The sequence below is a fragment of the Armigeres subalbatus genome, chromosome 2 (genome assembly GCF_024139115.2).
Source record: "Armigeres subalbatus isolate Guangzhou_Male chromosome 2, GZ_Asu_2, whole genome shotgun sequence".
NCBI lineage: Eukaryota > Metazoa > Arthropoda > Insecta > Diptera > Culicidae > Armigeres > Armigeres subalbatus.
Genome location: NC_085140.1, coordinates 127,396,466 through 127,416,772, shown reverse-complemented (window position 1 = coordinate 127,416,772; position 20,307 = coordinate 127,396,466). Strand labels below are relative to the sequence as shown.

Sequence of the window (20,307 nt, the reverse complement as noted above, 5' to 3'; positions counted from 1 at the left end):
ACTGGCAGTTCCTTCGGGGGTTCATTTGAAAATTCTCCCGGGAGTTTTTTCAGAAATTCCTCCGGAAGTTATTTCAAGAATTCCTCCGAGAGTTCCTCCGGGAATTCCACAGGCAATTCATCCGGGTGTTTATCCGGGAATTCCTCCGGGAGTTCCACCAGTAGCTCTTCCAGGAAATCATGCAGGCTTTTTTCAGGAAATCATTTAGGCCTTCTTCAGAAATTTAGCTGGAAATTCCTCCCAAAGTTCTTCCAATAGTTTCTCTGGGAGTTCCTCTAGAAATAATTCTGGGAGTTCCTTCTGAAATTCCTCTGGGAGTTCTTACGGGAGTCCTTCCGGCAGTTCATACGGGAATTCCTCCGGGAGATCCACCGGCAGTTTCTTTGAGCATTCCTCCGGAAGTTTCTACGGCAGTTCCTCCGAGTGTTTCTCTAAGAAGGAACTCCTGGAGTAATTTCCGGAGGAGCTCCCAGATGAATTTCTGGAGGAATTTCCGGAGAAATTATCAGAGGAATTTTCGGAGGAACTTCTTAAAGAACTACAGGAAGAATTTCTAGAGTAACTCTCGTAAAAACTCCTGGATAAACTCCCAGAGAAATTCTCCGAGGAACTTCTGGAGGATTTTGTAGATAAATAAAAAGCATGAATGAATTCCCGGAGGAGCTACTGCTGGAACTTCCGAAGGAATTTTCAAAGGAACAGCCGTTGGAATACCCGGAGTTGAATTTCTAGAGGAACTTCCGAAATCCCATTTCCCGTGAATTCCCTGTGAAGTTCTTGAAGGGATTCCCGGAGGAACTCTTGGAAAAACTCCTGGAGGACCTCCCGGAGGAACTCTCACAAGCACTAACGGAAGAGTTCTCACAAGGAAGTCCTGAACTAATTCTTGGAGAAGTTCATGAAGGAATTTCTGGATAAATATCTGAAGGAATTCCCGGAAAAATACCAGGAGGAATTAATGCAGAAATTCCCAGATGAAATGCTGAAGAAATTACCGGATGAATTCCCGTTTGTTAGTTCTGAAGAAATTCCTGGAAGATATCTTGGAGGAACTCTCAAATTAATATACGAATGAAATTCTGGAGTATATTTCTAGTGAAGTCCGGAAAGCATTCTAGGACAATTCCGCGGAAAAATTTCGGGAGAAATTCCTGGAGAATTCCTGGGAAAATACCTGGAAGAATTTCCGAGGAAATACATGGACGAATTCCAGGAGAAATTTCTAGAATTTTTTTAAATGAATTCTTGAAGGATATTTTGAAGTAATAGCGGAAAGAATTCCAGAATGATATTCTAGAGGATTTCGCTATTCAATTTATGGAGGTATTCCCGAATAAAAAACTCCTGAAAGTTATCCTGGAGGAATTAAAGGAAGAATTCCTGGAGGAATGCCCGGAGAAGTTCCTAGAAGAATTTCCGGAAGATTTTGAATCAATTTAGAAAATGGCCATTCCGTAAGTGGCTCCGGATTGTGGCTGGAATGGATCCGAGTGGGCCAGGAACCCTAAAAATATCATTCCCATCATTGCTTTGTAAAATCATGAAGTTTGAGGTGTCGCACGACCTATTCTGAATCAATTTAGAAAATGGCCATTCCGTAGGTCCCCGGATTGTGACCAATGTGGCCAGATTGAGTCCGAGTGGGCCAGGAACCCCAGAAATATGATTCCCATCATTGCTTTGTGAAATCATGAAGTTTGAGGTGTCGCACGACCTGTTTTGACTTAAAATTGTAAATGGCCACTTATTCCGGGGACAACTGACCCCAACGGAATCTGGAATAATTCTGGAACCGTACTGTGGATAGCGAAACTAGTATAAATCGAAAATTGGGATCCATCCGGATGGAATGCAACTTGTTGCGAAAGAATTGGTCAAGAAATGCGGTTTTTACAGCAGTTTAGATTTTTGAAAGCCCTTAAAAACAGACGTTGGGGACGGAAAGGTTAAAAAAAGGTAGGACTGTTCAAAATTATCGAGAAGTTCCAGCTGAAAAAAAAATTTACGAGAAAGGCAAAAACTTATTACCGCAACGGGATTCGAACCCAAAACACCAACAAAAATGGCACTGGGTTGCGCTCATTCTAGCCACACTACCACATCAACTGCTTATTGGGGATAGGTTATTTGTTCCATAAAAGCTACTCTTGTTCGGTGATAGCACGAAAAGGATGAAAGGAGTGGGAAAACGAGCAAATCAACTTTTAGCGGCACTGACAGATAGGGAAAAATAGTTATCTCTCATCAGGCCTTTTTTTCTTTCCCGCAAAATGATTCCTAGGCGAAAATTCGCGTGAGTGAGCATCCTCTGCTCGTGAGAATGAGGGACCATTACGATCCTTGATAAACATAATTTCATGTCTGTCTGACCCTTGTAAACCCAAAAACTACTGGTTCGATCAACTTGAGGTTTATAGGGCCGTGGAAGGTTCTTAAGATGGTTCGAGACCCCTCCCCCCGTTGAAAAAGGGGGCTTCCATACAAATGTAGCACAAATTTCTCCATCACTCGAGAATTTATCAAGCACATGGAATTAAATCTGGCGTATGGAGGTTTTAGAAGTCAAGAAATGTTTCTGTGGTAGTTCGAGACTCCTCCCCTTCTGGAAAGGGGGACTTTTATACAAATGTAACAGAAATTCCTGCATAACTCGAGAACTAATCAAGCAAACGGAACCAAATTTAAATTTAGTATATGAAGTTTTTGAAGACAAGGAATATAACTCGAGAACCCTCCACTGGGGCTATTTATCAACCGTCTTCACTTGTACTTAATAAAATCTATACACTTATTTTGCCCTTGAATATTTTATTTGCTTTGAATAGAAAACTTTTTTATTGTTTGATATTATTGTTAGTTTCGTAAATATTCGCATCCTTCTTTTCTAATTATTCTTCTTTTTTAATGGCTCTAAATTTCATCTGGAACTTAGCCTTTTCAACTTTCTTCACGCCATCTGTGGATTGGCAATCCAACATTTTTGCTTCCTAAGCCTACTATAGACCTGCTGATTTATGCTTACAGTAAATCTGAATGAGGTTTGAATACTTGACTTCAACGGTGTTCTTAAAAAAAAACAATAGTCCCCACTTGACACCATACCTTTCAACAACAGAAATGCCCATTTCTATGAACGACCTTAAATGCGGTTGAGAAAAATTAAAAGCGAATCCAATAACCACACCAGTCGAACTCGCTCAGCAGCATTTGTTCTGACTGGATTGGGCAGGGAGGGAGACCGCTCGCTCTGGAGGTGTCTGCAGTTTGGTCTGCACCGATGGACACCCATCCCCTCAACAATGAATAGTAGTGATGCGATGCCATGGTGCTGCGGTGGTTCGAAAATCGAATGAATCGCCCAGGAGAAAGCACCGAGGAATCGATAATGGGCGGAAAAACGTGCCACACAGCCGTCTATCCGCGTTAGATCCGTTCGTTCTACGGCAGAGCGGCTCTGGCAGATTCCATTCCGCAGCATTCAAATAGATGTGCTCGGTCCCTTGGTGGTGTATAGACAAAAGCGGTTAAGCAAGGGAATTGCCGACCGAGGCGACGCCGGAGAATGGGAAGAAAATAAACTGGAACAAGACGAGATGATAATAATGATTGCACAATCACGTTTTTATCGCGAGATAACACGATGAAGCTGGGATTCGTCGATGGAGTCGAGACCTGGTTCGGTTCGGGTGCAGGAGAAAGGTGAGAGAATTCCTGGCTCGCTGATCTGCTTGCGGTACAAGATGAATGCGTTTATTGCGTGTCCGAGGAAATCATGCCGAAGATGCTTTCTAATTGAGTGGAAGTGATGGATTGAGAGGCAAATGGTTGGTTAGTCTGCGGTTTGTTCAACTATTTAATACAGCTTGGTGGAAAGATTTCGAGTTTAATTAAAAATTCTCTTCGGTTGAAGTGAAAATTAATTTGCATTCGGTTTGCTATAAATGAATTTGCAATGTATTGTTCCTTGGTTTAAAGCAGATGAGATGCAGGTATTTCTTGTTAGAATTAGAATCCATCGATGGACTGGTCATACACAGCTTAGGATGACATTACTTTGAGATTCAGTAAAAGAAATTCTATTGGCATCAACTATGATACACAATCATTACCTTTGATTATATGATAATATGATATTTGCCTTAGTTCCACTATCCTGATCGAATTGTGCACAGTATATGATTTTTGCCGGTCTTGAATTTTTTTGTCAATGATTTTTCAATAATACCAAAATGCATTGTCCAAACGAGTAAATTTTCAATAGCAAACAATGAGACTGCATTCCCCGTCAAATGCAACTTTTTCGAGTAAATAGGATAATGCTAAGTTCGAACAAGTGTGTCTACAAATTTTGTGACATACACACATCACATCAGTTCGTCGAGCTGAGTCGTTTGTTATTTAACACAATGGGTGTCCGGGCCTCTTACCAAAAGTCGTGGTGGCCACTGAACCGGGAAATTCGTGAAAAGCGAGAAAAGAAGAAAAGTGTATGATGTCTGTGAAGTACAAAAATTAAGTAAATCGTTATCCCAAATCCAGTTTGTGTTGTTACTAGATCATTTTGATATCAATTTCGAGTGACATACATACCCCTTTTGATTTTGGCAACAAAACCGTTCGATTTTGGAACACAAATTATTTTTCTATATTTTGATATTGTTCATAGAACTTGCTGATAATATTCTAATAATAATCTTTCTCTTTCAAGCGTATATAGGAAGAATAGCATTTATTTTCATCGGAAAACGTTTCCCGATGAAAACAAATCCTGTTCCATTTAAGAGAAAGATGATCAGACGTCAGCAAGCTCAAAGCACCACGTGAATCGCATAGTCCTTGTAAAAAACTGGTTATTGCTCTAAACGGATGAGGAAAAATTCTAGATTCTCGTAAAAAAATATTTAGATCCCGAAACCGACGTGAAAAATGAAAAAAAAATCGTAAAAGAAATGTGAAATGTCACGAGAAAATAAAAACCATTCGATTTTGGCAACAAAAATGTTCCAAACGTCTTGCAGGGCTGGTAGCAAGTCACTTTTTAGTGACTTGGTCACTATTTTGAGCATAGTCATTAAAAAGTCACTATTTGCTTCCAAAAGTCACTAAAGTCACTATTTTCGCACCACCGTTTGTAAAATAAAAGTTCAAAATAAAATTCATTTGTACCTTGTGGAAATTTAATAAATAAGGAGCGTAAGGTTTTGTTTTCGAAGGCAAAATGTCGTTGAGAAGGGACTCCACATTTGAAGTCTATGCCCACACATTTTTTTTTATATTTCCAAGCCATTATTGAATGCATTATTACTCTTGAGCACTCGTTTAACAAGCATTATAAGGGTAAGAACTTCACTTGTTGTCATTTTTCATCGTTTCTGAATATTCATTTTTTTTGTCACGTCAATTTTGACATAATTCCGAGATATTTCTTGGTTTCTGATTGGTTAACCCCTCTACAACGAACCACAAGGCACGGTATTGTCGGCGTAGCACCACATTAGAATTCGGACCTCGGGACTTCTGAACCGAACTTTCTTCCGAAGTTTTATCTGCGCTTCTTAGGCGAATCCAGCGCACTACTTCCTAAGTTGGGTAAGTTGCCTGTATCTAGAGAAAAATCCACCTTCGTTATAAAAAGCTTCCTAACTTTGTTTCTCTTAGAGGAACTTTCACTGTAATTTCTGTAGCGATGACCGCATAAATCTTTATGTAAAATTCCGTAAAAATTCCGCCTTGAATTTGGGAAATAATTTTCGGAAGGTTTTTCTTAGGAATTCACCAAACAATATCTACAGGAATTCTCAAAAAGATTTCTACCGGAATTCATGAAAAAATCCGCTTGTATTTGAAGGAGATTTTTTTCAAGGATTCGCAGAGAAGTTTTTATAGTAATTGACGTGCAGTTTCCGCGGAAATTCCTGAAAGAGACAGCAGGAATGTCTACAAAATATTCTGCCTTGAATTTATGGTATGAAAGAATTTCCGGAAGTTTTGTGCTGACATTCGCCATCGGATTTCTGTTGGAATTTCCGTTTGAACTCCTGGAAAAAGATTTCACAAGGATTGAAGTATTTTCTGCACAATTTCTGAAAAAAAAAATCCTAGAAATTTTCACTAGGTTTCCAACAGAAAATCAACTTCTCTGAAATTTCTGAAAAAAAATTCAGATTTTTCCAAAGCAATTTCTGCATCAAATTCAAGATTTTGGATCACATTTTACGAAACTTGAAACTTAGGAAACTTAGGTTCGGTAAAATTCATGTTATATATGAGTTAATGTTTTTAATGAAACCGAGATTAGGGTCTCGAAAAAACAAATGGCAAATGCACTCTATATGTATTTAAATTTGTTTCAATTAAAAATTCTATTTCGTATCGTATTTTAAAAATGTCATCATAATTTTGGATTCTTTGAGTTTTTTTTAACAATTTTTTCTCATAAAGATTCATAAGCTTTGTGATTCCAAATAATTCTCTGTCTAGTAATTGATTAGATCATTTTATTTATTTTTTGCCGAAAAACCGTGTTAATTTTTCAACGTGCCAAAACCAATGTTCACACGTCTAACTACATAAAAATTAGCGAAAGCCCAATCCAAAACATCGTTCTGGCACTTTTTCATACTGTCTTGCAGCTGAATCATCTATATATGGTGAAACTTTTGGGAATATATTTTGACGAGACAATATTTTTTGATCGATAGTAAAAGGAGCGCAAAATTTGTTATACTTCATTCTGCCTTTTTCATACACAAACTGCAGTTTCACGAAAAACTTCGAGCTCATGTTAAACTTTATTACCACAATGCTGTAGAACTTGCTTCAAAATTTTTATTCAAATTATAAGCATGGTTTAGTGTAACAACTTGTAACTCGTTACATGCTCCCGTGTGTTACGGAAAAAGGTTTACCATGGTCATATTGCTAGCTTCTGGATGTCCCAACGAATACCTTCCTCAATATCCAACTCTGTGGTATTTATGATGGTGTCGCCAAGTCAGTTGTCCCTGCTAATATCCATCCTCTCCCTAGTTACGATGAAGATGCACACGGCCAGCAGTAGTAATCATCATGATTCCGTAATTTTGTCTTCTCTTGATTTATGATAGCATTCTAATAAGGATTTGAAAAAAAAACATGATATCTCTAGTTTCCGATCTACTACGAGTTACTCAGTAAAAATACGAATGCAACTCAGCCCACTACCTGGTTAGTACTTCATACAAAAGTCACTATTTGGTCACTTTTTCTGCCTTTGAAAGTCACTATTTGGTCACTTTTTTCGTCATCGTTGGTCACTAAGTCACTATTTTGAACGACATTTATCGCTACCAGCCCTGGTCTTGCCAAAATCGAATGAGTTCTGTATATCATAAACATTGTGTTACTAGTTGGCCCGGCAGACGTTTGTCCTGCATAGTAGATGAAAATGCGCGGTGTGAGCTGCTCAGTGCTCATGCTAAATTTCAATACGATTTTAAATTTTAGTTTTTCACGATTTACTTAGCTTTAATCGTGATTTTTGCATTAGGAAATAAAATATAAACCCGTCGGAACGAACGTTCTATAACGAACTATAACAAACGTTCTTCTGAAGGAATGAAGGAAATCCAACCACTTGTTTTAGAGTTTATGCGGATACGAAGATATACCCTTTTCAATTTATATACTAGCAGACCTGACAAGTAATGCTGAAATTTCTGTTTCATTTGTATGGGAGCCCCCCTTTCCAAAGGAGGGATGGGTCTCAAACCATCGTAAGAACCCTCCCCGACACCAAAAACCTTGGCATACAAATTTTTACGCCGATCGGTTCAGTAGTTTCCGAGTCTATAAGGGTCAGACAGACAGAAATTCATTTTGATGTATATAGATAGGGGAACAGACGGCTTTGGCAGGTTTTGTTCTATTATTGGCAGGGGGGTTTTTGTCGACCGAATTTTATGAAATTTGGTCACAACATTCTTTGATATGCAAAGAATGTTTGGGCCAAATTTGAGCATAATCAGTCATAAAAAACCCCCCTGCCAATAATAGAACAAAACCTGCCAAAGTCGTCATTACCCCTATATAGAAGAGGCAAGCACAGAATCGAATATAGAAATACAGTTTTGATCCGATTTTGTCACTCCCTGATTTTATTGTTTGACGGGTTTTCAATCAAGTTTTCCGCTATATTGGCTTTTCTCGGTGATAATAACTGAGAAAAGCCAATATAACGGAAAAATCTATTGAAAACTCCCCGATTTTGTCTTCCCCCCGATTTTATCACGTTTTCGACCCTATTTTGTCACCCCTGAAAATTTTGAAAATTTTAGTCGTTCTTTTTATTTCCGTAAATAAACAAACCGCAAACAACAACGATTTCCATGAAATAACTTTCACTGCCTGTGGTTTATTATGAATGTATTCTGAGTACCTGCGAAGGATTCTGTAAGCATTTTCAACAATAAATAACGGGTACCGTGCACGCATTTTGCCTTTCCAATGCATAAACTGATTCATATTTGTGAAATGAATTAAAAATTGAAAATAAAATATTTTCCGATTTCGACACATGCCCTATTTTATCACCCATAAATTCACCAAAGGGGTGATAAAATCAGAATATTACTGTATTAATTCTTTTAAGTGAATGTATTCAACAATGTATTGGAAGAATAATCAATGTCCAAGCTCGCGTTTAGATATGGTACTTCCATGAGAGTTTAAGAGTTGTTTAGAATTATATTTGAAAATCTGCTAATCATTGATAAATGATATTTTTTTGATACGTCGTGATTTTGCCTGTAATATAATAAAGAGTAAAATTTATTCATAAAAAATCTTTAAAAATTGTTAGCATCATAGGCTGTTGTCATTGGGGTTAAGATTTTATCGAAACAGAGGGAGGGAGAAACAGATTCAAAAAATATGTATATCAAACCGAGCGGAAAACAAAACACACGGCAAGACAAATTTTTAAGACAATTTAAAATATAACAACAATAACACACAGAACAAAATTTGGGTCCTTCGTTGATTGTTTTTTCTTGTTGAAAATTTACTTGTTACCCGCCTGCCGATGCTGAGGAAGGAGAAGGATGGTATAACCACCCACGGTTTGTACAAACACTTGCGATTTTGTACAATCAACATTAGTTGTTTGGTCGTAAATAAATCTCATTTATTGTTTGTACTCATTCTCCATTCATTTGGATATGAAGCTCAAAGTAATGGATGCGCTTCCGGAAGGGGACAAATTGCAGAAGTTTGCAGTCAAGATTGATGAATCAACTGTACGAACAATTGAACGTTTCATTTCGAAATGAAGCTATCATCAGCTTTACAGGGCCCGGCAATTGAAGTGCTACACTAGAATAAACATTCAAGATTCAAAGTGCCACTCCTCTATTTCAATGAGTATCTTAAATGGAGTCTCCTGACCAATTTTCAACCAAATCCATGAAGATTTAGAGGGGCATCAAACGAGATTTGCGATTTTTTAGACTTTTTGATAGAAATGTCGTGTGAATGCATCAAATTTACTCCACATAATAGAAGCATTAGTCGTTAATAGTTTCTTTTGACTATTATCTACCACTAGGATGTTTAAAGTGCTCATTCTATGACTTTTTAGTAGATTTAGCTGGAAAAATGCTTAAAACCAAAAAATAATAATGGGTGCCTCTGGTGGTAGAATAAATTTCCAATATGTGCCCAATTCAATTTTTCCATTCATTTCCTTCAAGTGTTGCGGAAGTTTCGTCCATACATCACTATATTCTGAAAATAAACTTCGGCATGTAATAATGCAGTTTTCATGAAATACTCAACATTTGAATAGGGTAGTCTGCTTGACCATTCCCCCCATGCTAAAACAAAGTTTCCTGTGATCTATGAGCAATGTCATCCAGTATGCTCAACACATTGGTATGGATCTAGAGTGGGCTATGTGGTAGTGTTCAGAGCCTGCAGATCAACAGGCCCAAAGTAAATAAAGATATTTTTTATCAAGTCAGGTGACTAATTACATGTTATCGATGATCTGTCGCGGTCGGAAACTTACTTATGCAATATTATTGATATGCAATATTATTTTCTTGGTCAATCCATAGTTTATTTTACCGAAATTTTGATATATATTGTAGAAAAATAAGATAATTCCACTAGCGGTGATGATTCCTTTCTCTAAACAATCGATGTACATCGCTTCAGCGTAATAGATTTCAACTATAATTGCCTACCTTTAGGCGTTTGCATACTCCTTCTCTTTAGTAAGTATAGGTAAATGATTGATCAAAGTTACCCCAAATTGAAAAATCAAAAAATTCGACAAAAAATATTTTTAAAATAAATTTAAAATCATCAAATAATCAAGAACAACAGCCTTATACGCTCTACATGTGGCAGTACTCGTTTTAAAAATATGAAAGAAGCTATGATTTCACTTGCACGAAAAATATTTACAAAACAATTGAAAAAATGATCAATATTGCCCTGGATTACGGTACATTATTCACTATAAATCGTTTGTAAAAATCGTAAGGTAGGCAATTATAATGTGCTGCTTCAAATGAAAATCATAAGCTGTATTTTGGCAACAAGTAAATATTGTAAGTTTTGGTTAATCGTGTCACTATACTAATGAAAGTAGTAAATTTAATATGAGAGTTAAAATAGTCTGATTGTTATCTATTTGGTCGATAAGAACCATCTACTACTATACCAGAATTTACCGCCAGCAAAGGGTGGTTTATCAATTCCTAAAAACCCATTCAATCCGCAATTTAGAAACTGAAATGAAAATCTGCAAATTTGTTGTTATTCGCATCCAACTTTACGTAATAATTGACAAAGGGTTTTACCATGAACACCAGGATTTTAATGCGGATGAGTCTTGGCTTTTGTGCAATCGAATACCGTCTTATACTCACATTACTAAACTACACAAATGTGTAAGTTGTTTTAAAATCACCAAAGATCGAGTAACACTGCTGTTTTGCAGGAACGCCTCTGGCGATCGCATTTTAAAACCCCTTTTTATTAATTGCATGTTGTGATCACGTTCACTAAAATATAAGTAACATTAGAGTACGAGTAAACAAAAAATATTCCTGGAATGGTTTGAGGACATCTTTATTCTAGAAGTAAAACTTTGCCTAGAATAGAAAGGTCTAGAATTCCTTGTTCTTTTATTGGTGGACAATGTGCCAGATCATTTTTTTTAAACCATCCGAACGCCAAAGTGGTGTCCTTACCCTCAAATACAACCTCATTATTCCAACCACTTGACCAGGGCATTATTTCCTGGTTCAAGAAGCACTATATTAAGCACAGCTTCCGATATATTCTATCTGAAGTAGATAATGAGCCACCCATCATGACCGTAACTGAAGCTTGGAAGGAGTTTCCCATTAAACATACCCTGGATATCATAAAAAGGGCTTTGTCTTCTATGACGCAAAAGAACACTGAATGGAGGGGCAGCAGGGACTATGTCCAAGGGCTTGACGACCTCTCCCCATGGCCACTGCGAGTTAGGGGGCCTGCCAGGGATGTGGACTTGTGGATGTGCGATTTTATGTAGACTGGGAAGCGACCATGTGCCGCTCAAAGCGCACAAGCCCAACACGAGTGCCAACCGGCACATCAGGATTAATACCAGTGAGATCCTGATTACGGTATACTGGTCAAGGCAAGTGACACACACGCGCGCGCGAAAGTAATGCAAAATAAACGACAGGTAAAATGAACGTAAATTTACATTCTTACTTAACGTCAAATAGAGATAAAATAAGGGTTGCTGAATAACATTAGCTTTCCGATTACTATCAATTATTTTCAATCCCGTTTCTTTTTTACTTTTCTTACGTTAATGAAATGATAACGCGGGCGCCTAATCCGAAATTCAAATGAACAATCGCTCACTTTGTGCGATTGATTGTTTATTCTCGCGAAGAATGAACAATTGAACAAATAAGGAAATGCTAATACTGCTGTGTAGAAGTTTCATAGGTCACATCACTTTCCATGGTGAATCCCGATCTATGTTACTGATTACCCCACCCAACTAACACTACTTCCTTCCCGTGATAAATGTGGAGATGCAGAGGTATTCTCGGTCTCTAGTAGCAACAATAGCTGCACACTAACATTCCCTCCTTTACCAACTGACTGTAAGGACTTGGCCGGCGCCGTTATTGTTCTATATTTGCGAGCTGCTGAAACGTGCACTTCGAGAATAGTTGGTAAATCCCAACCACTATTTACTTGGATCGTAGTGCAATTTGCACCAGTTCTGATTAATCACGGAGTAGCAACCATTGATATGTACAGTCAGTCTAAGCTAAGCTATGACGCAAAAGAACACTGAATGGGTTTCTAGAAAAATCTATGGCCAGCATGTGTGTAAACTCTGAATCATCAGTTCCATCAATGTTGTAGATTCAGAAATCCTTATTTAAACATATACTATTGGCGGAGAGGGTTTTGAAGACATGAATAGCAAGGACATGGATGAACTTTTAGAAGATACAGTCATGGAAGATAGCGAACTGATACAATGTTTGGAGGTATCAGAAACTGCAGAAAAATATGATAATAGAGAAATCGATCCCAAGGATATTGCAGAAGGAAATAAATTGATGGCTTTCCTTGCTGTGCACATAAACACTGATCCATGTGTAGAGAAAGTCATTCCATTTTGAAGCGATCTGAACTGCATCGTTACAATCGGATAAATTAAGAAACCAAAATACTGAATATGTACCCATATTGCTGTACTACCACGGTGATCACCTACGATTACAAAGTGCAAGCCTTTGAATGATGTTTCTACAGATGAGGAAGGTTTTAGTTCGCCAACAAAGCCCAGTTGATCCTTTACAGTAAACCCCAAAATCCGCGTAAAAAAGTCGCGTGAAAAACGCGACATCATATCAGTGTATATATAAGTATTTTGTAACTTACAATCTACATGAGAATTTTCATTTTGCCAATCTATATATATAAAACTCAATCAATGTTTGTATGTTTGTATGTATGTTTGTAAGGGCAGCAGGGACTATGTCCAAGGGCTTGACGATCCCTCCTCAGGCCATCTGCGAGTTGTGGCGCCTGCCTAGGATGTGGTGGGGTTTGACAGTGGGCCCTGTTAAACCTCTATAAAAAGCTGCATGTATCCGCAAGTAGGCTCCGCCAAAGCGACCGTGTGCCGCTCAAAGCGCACAAGCCCAAGTCCTGGTGTTAGGTGGGACGCTAAACAGCACTGACACGACGGCCCTCCGACGAGACAGGAGGTTTGCGCAGGCCCAATAAGCCGCCTTTAAAAACAACTATTACGAACGACATAGAAGATAATACGACTCGATACAATCGGCAACGACCTAGGCGACGAATAAAGGATCACGATTGGAAGCTTGGAACATGGAACTGCAAGTCGCTAGGCTTCGCAGGTTGCGATAGGATAATCTACGATGAATTACATCCCCGCAACTTCGATGTCGTAGCGCTGCAGGAAATCTGCTGGACAGGACAGAAAGTGTGGAAAAGCGGGCATCGAGCGGCTACCTTCTACCAAAGCTGTGGCACCACCAACGAGCTGGGAACCGGCTTCATAGTGCTGGGAAAGATGCGCCAACGCGTGATTGGGTGGCAGCCAATCAACGCAAGGATATGCAAGCTGAGGATAAAAGGCCGTTTCTTCAACTATAGCATCATCAACGTGCACTGCCCACACGAAGGGAGATCCGACGACGAGAAAGAAGCGTTCTATGCGCAGCTGGAGCAGACATACGATGGATGCCCACTGCGGGACGTCAAAATCGTCATCGGTGACATGAACGCTCAGGTAGGAAGGGAGGAAATGTATAGACCGGTCATCGGACCGGATAGTCTGCATACCGTTGTGACGAACCCCCCTGAAGGAATTTAAGTAGTTGGGGTCGTCACAGTAGGTTAGCTGTAAGTTAAATGTAAGTTAATAAAGAGTCTAAGTTGTACCACGGAACCGGAGTGGTGTTTCAATTCTAATTCGAAAAGCCAGTGCCGCCGCGCGGCCCACCGGCGGGGATCGTCGCCCCGTCGGTAGAGGTCTGTTCACCGTATGGAACGACAACGGCCAACGATGCATAAACTTTGCAGCCTCCCGCGGAATGGTAGTCCGAAGCACTTTCTTCCCCCGTAAGAATATCCACAAGGCCACATGGAAATCACCTAATCAAGTAACGGAAAACCAAATCGACCACGTTCTAATCGACGGTAAATTCTTCTCCGACATCACGAACGTACGCACTTACCGCAGTGCGAATATTGAATCCGACCACTACCTCGTCGCAGTATGTCTGCGCTCAAAACTCTCGACGGTGATCAACACGCGTCGGAGTCGTCCGCCGCGGCTTAACATTGGGCGGCTACAAGACGGTAGACTAGCCCAAGACTACGCGCAGCAGCTGGAAGCGGCACTCCCAACGGAAGAGCAGCTAGGCGCAGCATCTCTTGAAGATGGCTGGAGAGATATTCGATCCGCCATTGGAAGCACCGCAACCGCTGCACTAGGCACGGTGGCTCCGGATCAGAGAAACGACTGGTATGACGGCGAATGTGAGCAGTTAGTTGAGGAGAAGAATGCAGCATGGGCGAGATTGCTGCAACACCGCACGAGGGCGAACGAGGCACGATACAAACGGACGCGGAACAGACAAAACTCGATTTTCCGGAGGAAAAAGCGCCAGCAGGAATATCGAGACCTTGAAGAGACGGAGGGACTGTACCGCGCTAATAACGCACGAAAGTTCTATGAGAAGTTGAACCGTTCACGTAAGGGCCACGTGCCACAGCCCGATATGTGTAAGGACATTCCTTCTTACGAACGAGCGTGAGGTGATCCAAAGGTGGCGGCAGCACTACGAAGAGCACCTGAATGGTGATATGGCAGACAACGGTGTCGGTATGGTAATGAACCTAGGAGCACGCGCGCAGGACATGCGACTTCCGGCTCCGAATCTCCAGGAAATCCAGGAGGAGATCGGCCGGCTGAAAAACAACAAAGCCCCTGGAGTTGACCAACTACCAGGAGAGCTGTTTAAACACGGTGGTGAAGCACTGGCTAGAGCGCTGCATTGGGTGATTACCAAGGTTTGGGAGGATGAGGTTCTGCCGCAGGAGTGGATGGAAGGTGTCGTGTGTCCCATCTACAAAAAGGGCGATAAGCTGGATTGTAGCAACTACCGCGCAATCACATTGCTGAACGCCGCCTACAAGGTACTCTCCCAAATTTTATGCCGTCGACTAACACCAATTGCAAGAGAGTTCGTGGGGCAGTACCAGGCGGGATTTATGGGTGAACGCTCTACCACAGACGAGGTGTTCGCCATACGTCAGGTATTGCAGAAATGCCGTGAATACAACGTGCCCACACATCATCTATTTATCGACTTCAAAGCCGCATATGATACAATCGATCGGGACCAGCTATGGCAGCTAATGCACGAAAACGGATTTCCGGATAAACTGATACGGTTGATCAAGGCGACGATGGATCGGGTGATGTGCGTAGTTCGAGTTTCAGGGGCATTCTCGAGTCCCTTCGAAACCCGTAGAGGGTTACGGCAAGGTGATGGTCTTTCGTGTCTGCTATTCAACATCGCTTTGGAGGGAGTAATACGAAGGGCAGGGATTGACACGAGTGGTACGATTTTCACGAAGTCCGTCCAGTTATTTGGTTTCGCCGACGACATTGATATCATGGCACGTAACTTTGAGAGGATGGAGGAAGCCTACATCAGACTGAAAAGCGAAGCTAAACGGATTGGACTAGTCATCAACACGTTAAAGACGAAGTACATGGTAGGAAGAGGCTCAAGAGAGGTCAATGTGAGCCACCCACCGCCAGTTTGCATCGGTGGTGACGAAATCGAGGTTGTTGAAGAATTCGTGTACTTGGGCTCACTGGTGACCGCCGATAACGATACCAGCAGAGAAATTCGGAGGCGCATAGTGGCTGGAAATCGTACGTACTTTGGACTCTGCAAGACGCTCCGATCGAATAGAGTTCGCCGCCGTACCAAACTGACTATCTACAAAACGCTTATAAGACCGGTAGTTCTGTACGGACACGAGACCTGGACGATGCTCGTGGAGGACCAACGCGCACTGGGAGTTTTCGAAAGGAAAGTGTTGCGTACCATCTATGGTGGGTTGCAGATGGCGGACGGTACGTGGAGGAGGCGAATGAACCACGAGTTGCATCAGCTGTTGGGAGAACCATCCATCGTTCACACCGCGAAAATCGGAAGACTGCGGTGGGCCGGGCACGTGGCCAGAATGTCGGACAGTAATTCGGTGAACGATCCGACGGGAACAAGAAGGCGAGGTGCCCAGCGGGCAAGGTGGATCGATCAGGTGGAGGATGACTTGCGGACCTTCCGCAGACTGCGTGGTTGGCGAAGTGCAGCCATGAACCGAGCTGAATGGAGAAGTCTTTTATGTGCAGCACAGGCCACTCCGGCCTTAGTCTGATGATAAATAAATGTATGTTTGTATGTATGTTCCAGCATAACTTCTGAACGCGTTGACCGATTTCAACCAAATTTGGAACACACATTCTTTATCTTAAAGAGACGACGATAGGGGGGTTAGGGATGCTCTTTGGAAAAGGGGGAGGATAAGGGGGGAGGGGTATTGCTTAGTCATCGATCAACTCAGTGTACCTTCTGAACCCTTTGGCCGTTCTCAACCAAATTTGGAACACACATTCTTTATCTTAAGGAGACGACGATAGGGGGTAAAAGATGCTCCTTGGAAAAGGGGAGGGTACGGGAGAAGGCGTATTGCTAAGTTATCGATCAACTCAGTGTAACTTCTGAACCCCTTGGCCGATTTCAACCAAATTTGGAACATACATTTTTTATTTTAAGTAGATGACGATAGGGGGTAAAGGATGCTCCTTAGAAAAGGGGGAGGGTGCAGGGAGAGGGGTATTGCTTAGTCATCGATCAACTCAGTGTACATTCTGAACCCCTTGGCTGATCTCAACCAAATTTGGAACAGACATTCTTTATCTTAAGGAGACGACGATAGGGATGCTCTTTGGAAAAGGGGGATGGTAAGGGGGGAGGGCTATTGCTAAGTTATCGATCAACTCAGTGTAACTTCTGAACCCATTGGCCGATTTCAAGCAAATATGAAACACACATTCTTTATCTTAAGAAGACGACGATAGGGGGGTTAGGGATGCTCTTTGGAAAAGGAGGAGGGTGAGGGTAGCGGTATTGCTTAGTTATTGATCAACTCAGTTTACCTTCCAAGCCCCTTGGCCGATTGTCACATTCTTTATCTTAAGGAGACGACGATAGGGGGTTAGGGATGCTCTTTGGAAAAGGGGGAGGGTAAGGGGTGAGGGTTATTGCTAAGTTATCGATCAACTCAGTGTAACTTCTGAACCCCTTAGCCGATTTCAACCAAATTTGAAACACACATTCTTTATCTTAAGGAGACGCCGATAGGGAAGTTAGGCATGCTCTTTGGAAATAAGAGATGGTATGTGAGGAGGGGTATTGTTTAGCAATCGATCAACACAATGTAAGTCTTGAGCCCCATGGCCGATTTGAACCAAATTTGTATCAAATATTGTCTGTCCTAAGGAAACGATTTTAGTGGATATTGGTAGGTCCTTTTAAAATGGGGAGGTTGTGAGAGAGGGGTATTGTTTAGTTAGCGATCAATTCAGCATAACTTCTGAACCCATTTACCGATGTCCACCAAATTTGGAACCCATATTCTCTGTCTAAGAAAGACTATATCAGACTGGGTAGGACTATCATAGCTGAACGAGAGAGGGTATATTTATTAAACGAACAGTTTAGTATACCTTTTTATCGCATAGGTGAATTCAAACCAAATATTCAAACACGTATTGTTTACCCAAAGGAAATTATTTTAGAGAGGCTGGGAAGAGTTTTTGAAACCGGAGAGGAGCCAGCCTCGGGCTGAAAGTCTCCTTAATAAAGACACAAAAAAAAAAAGTTTTTGAAATGCGGGAGGATGTTGGGGTTGGGTATTGTTTAGAAAACGACTTAATTTAATATCCCTCTTATTTAGTTCATCCGAGGTTCTTTGACAGTGTACAATGCTCCGAAAACAATTCCTCAAAAATAGCAAATCTTCGACAATCACATATCCCTGAAAATGACATATCCCTGAATGAAGCAGGCCATTAACATAACACTATTTGGCCTAAGGTGAATTTGGGATAATGCTGAACAGCATCAGAAAAACCTTTCATAGAAAACATGCACTTGCTGGGTATAAAGCAATGATAATTGTTACCCTTCATCGGAAATATAGTTTTCCCAGTGAAAAGCAATGAATAATGTGTTTCCTTCTGGATGGTGGATGTGATTGCTCCTTCAAATTTAGGCATTTGCCCGGAATAAGGCAATTGTGGGTGTAATCCCTTCTTTAAAAATATGCGTTTGCCCGGAATAAGGCATCGGTGGATGTTTTCCTTCTTTAGAAATAAACGTTTGCCCGGAATATGACTATTCAAACCCATGATCCCTTCTTCAAAATCAGTTAATGTTTCCAAAAGCCTTATTTAATCAAATGATGAAACATCAATAAGTAAACACAATTACCCTATTAACCAATTCGTTTTATTATTCTCCGATTGTGAAAAAAAAACTGCAAACCAAACTGGCAACTCCGAGCAAGGCCGGGTACATAAAGCTAGTCGTAATATAAAATTTGCCCTATTCAGCCAAGACCATAATCGCTATTTTGTCGTTGCAAATCGATGGTTGGTCAACTTTTTCGCTTTCGCTTAATTTTTCAAAAGGACATTTTTTTTCATGAATTAATTTGAATACTGCAATCAATAGCTTTTATGTTGTTCTGTTGATTGCGCTATTCAAATTAATTCATGAGAAAAATGTTACTTAGGTCCTTTTGAAAAGAAAAGCGAAAACTCTTAAGCAGTGTTTTTCTATACTTTGACCTAGTTTTACGATTGAGCGAGGTTGCAAAAAGCGGCCCTTAAACTACTGATTTATTTGTGTCACATGATAACGTTGAAATTTATCAAAGTTATCTTCTGCTTCTTCTTTTCCAACTTCAAGAATCTAACTCGCCATGTTTGGATTGGCAACCCTACTCCTCTGCTCGCAAGGATAACTGGAGATCAAAGTTAATTTATATGTTAAATTATGTTTTTCTTTTTGCCTTTCTCGTTCAACAAAGTGTACCGAAAGGTTATCATTCAACTCCAAAATTGAACATTTTATAGAATGCTCGGAGACCTATGATACCGATCGACTCAGCTGGTCGAACTGAACAAATATCTGTTTGTCCGTGTGTAAGTGTGTGTACACGAAAAACCGAAAAACATCAACTAACTTTTTCTGTAGTAATCCTTAGTCGACAACAAGCCCTAGTTGATCACTATTGAAAATAATCATTGCGTTTGGGAATTATGAAGAAAATAGTGTATCGATTACCGAACATATAAGGTTGGTTGACCATGAAACGTTTGCAAAAGCCGTAAGTTAGGCAATTATTTTTTTATTTGTATCACACTAAGGCGAAACCAAATGATTTAATCGAAAAAGGCGTCAACACCGCTAGATGAATTATTTGGGGTTTTAAGCTTCAATATGCTTCCCTATAAAGGACAGTTTCCCTGGTAGACCGTTTGTGTTTGCTTGTTTGCTTTACCAAATTTTCTTTCTCATGTAACCCAAATATACACACAGATAGAAAAATTCACTCAAAATCATGCACATAAATGAAACGCCATTATTAGCGTATCTCAAGTTTTACATTCATTATTTTTGTGTGTGTATTGTTTAAGATAATAACTCATTGGTGCCATACTAATGTAGCGGCCAATAATGTAACTTTTGGTGCAATACCAGAGTTCCGTATCGTTGCGCAATTGCACCATTGCATAGCTGTAGCGGGCATACATATCTGTTGTTTCGGGCAATGATCATTGGAGGTCCTGGCGGAAAATAGGCGATGATTATTTATGCGCTCTTTGTGCATGCTGTGGCTCTGTATGTGTATACGTCCCACTGAAAGTTACTACAAAACTGCAGTTAAACTCCCTCCAACCAAGCAATCCCACAACACAACAGCAACAACGGCTATGGGTGTTGCAATTCTGTCAGCCATCCTCTCGCCGATGGCAAATGGGGTGCGATTGCGACGAATTTTCTGTTTCATAGAGAACATAGAAAAGTTTGTTTTCGAATGGGACAAAAGGTAGCGAATCTCATTTGCTTTACAGTGCTATAGTGGAGATGCCGTTTATTTTTTTCAACTATCTTTTTT

At 40.4% G+C, this 20,307-nt stretch overlaps 1 protein-coding gene across 10 annotated transcripts in view; it reads left to right on the top strand.

Moving 5' to 3' along the window:
* LOC134210832 (protein alan shepard) overlaps nt 1–20,307 on the top strand; it is an 879,934-nt gene that overhangs the window by 29,867 nt on the left and 829,760 nt on the right. The window lies entirely within an intron of this gene.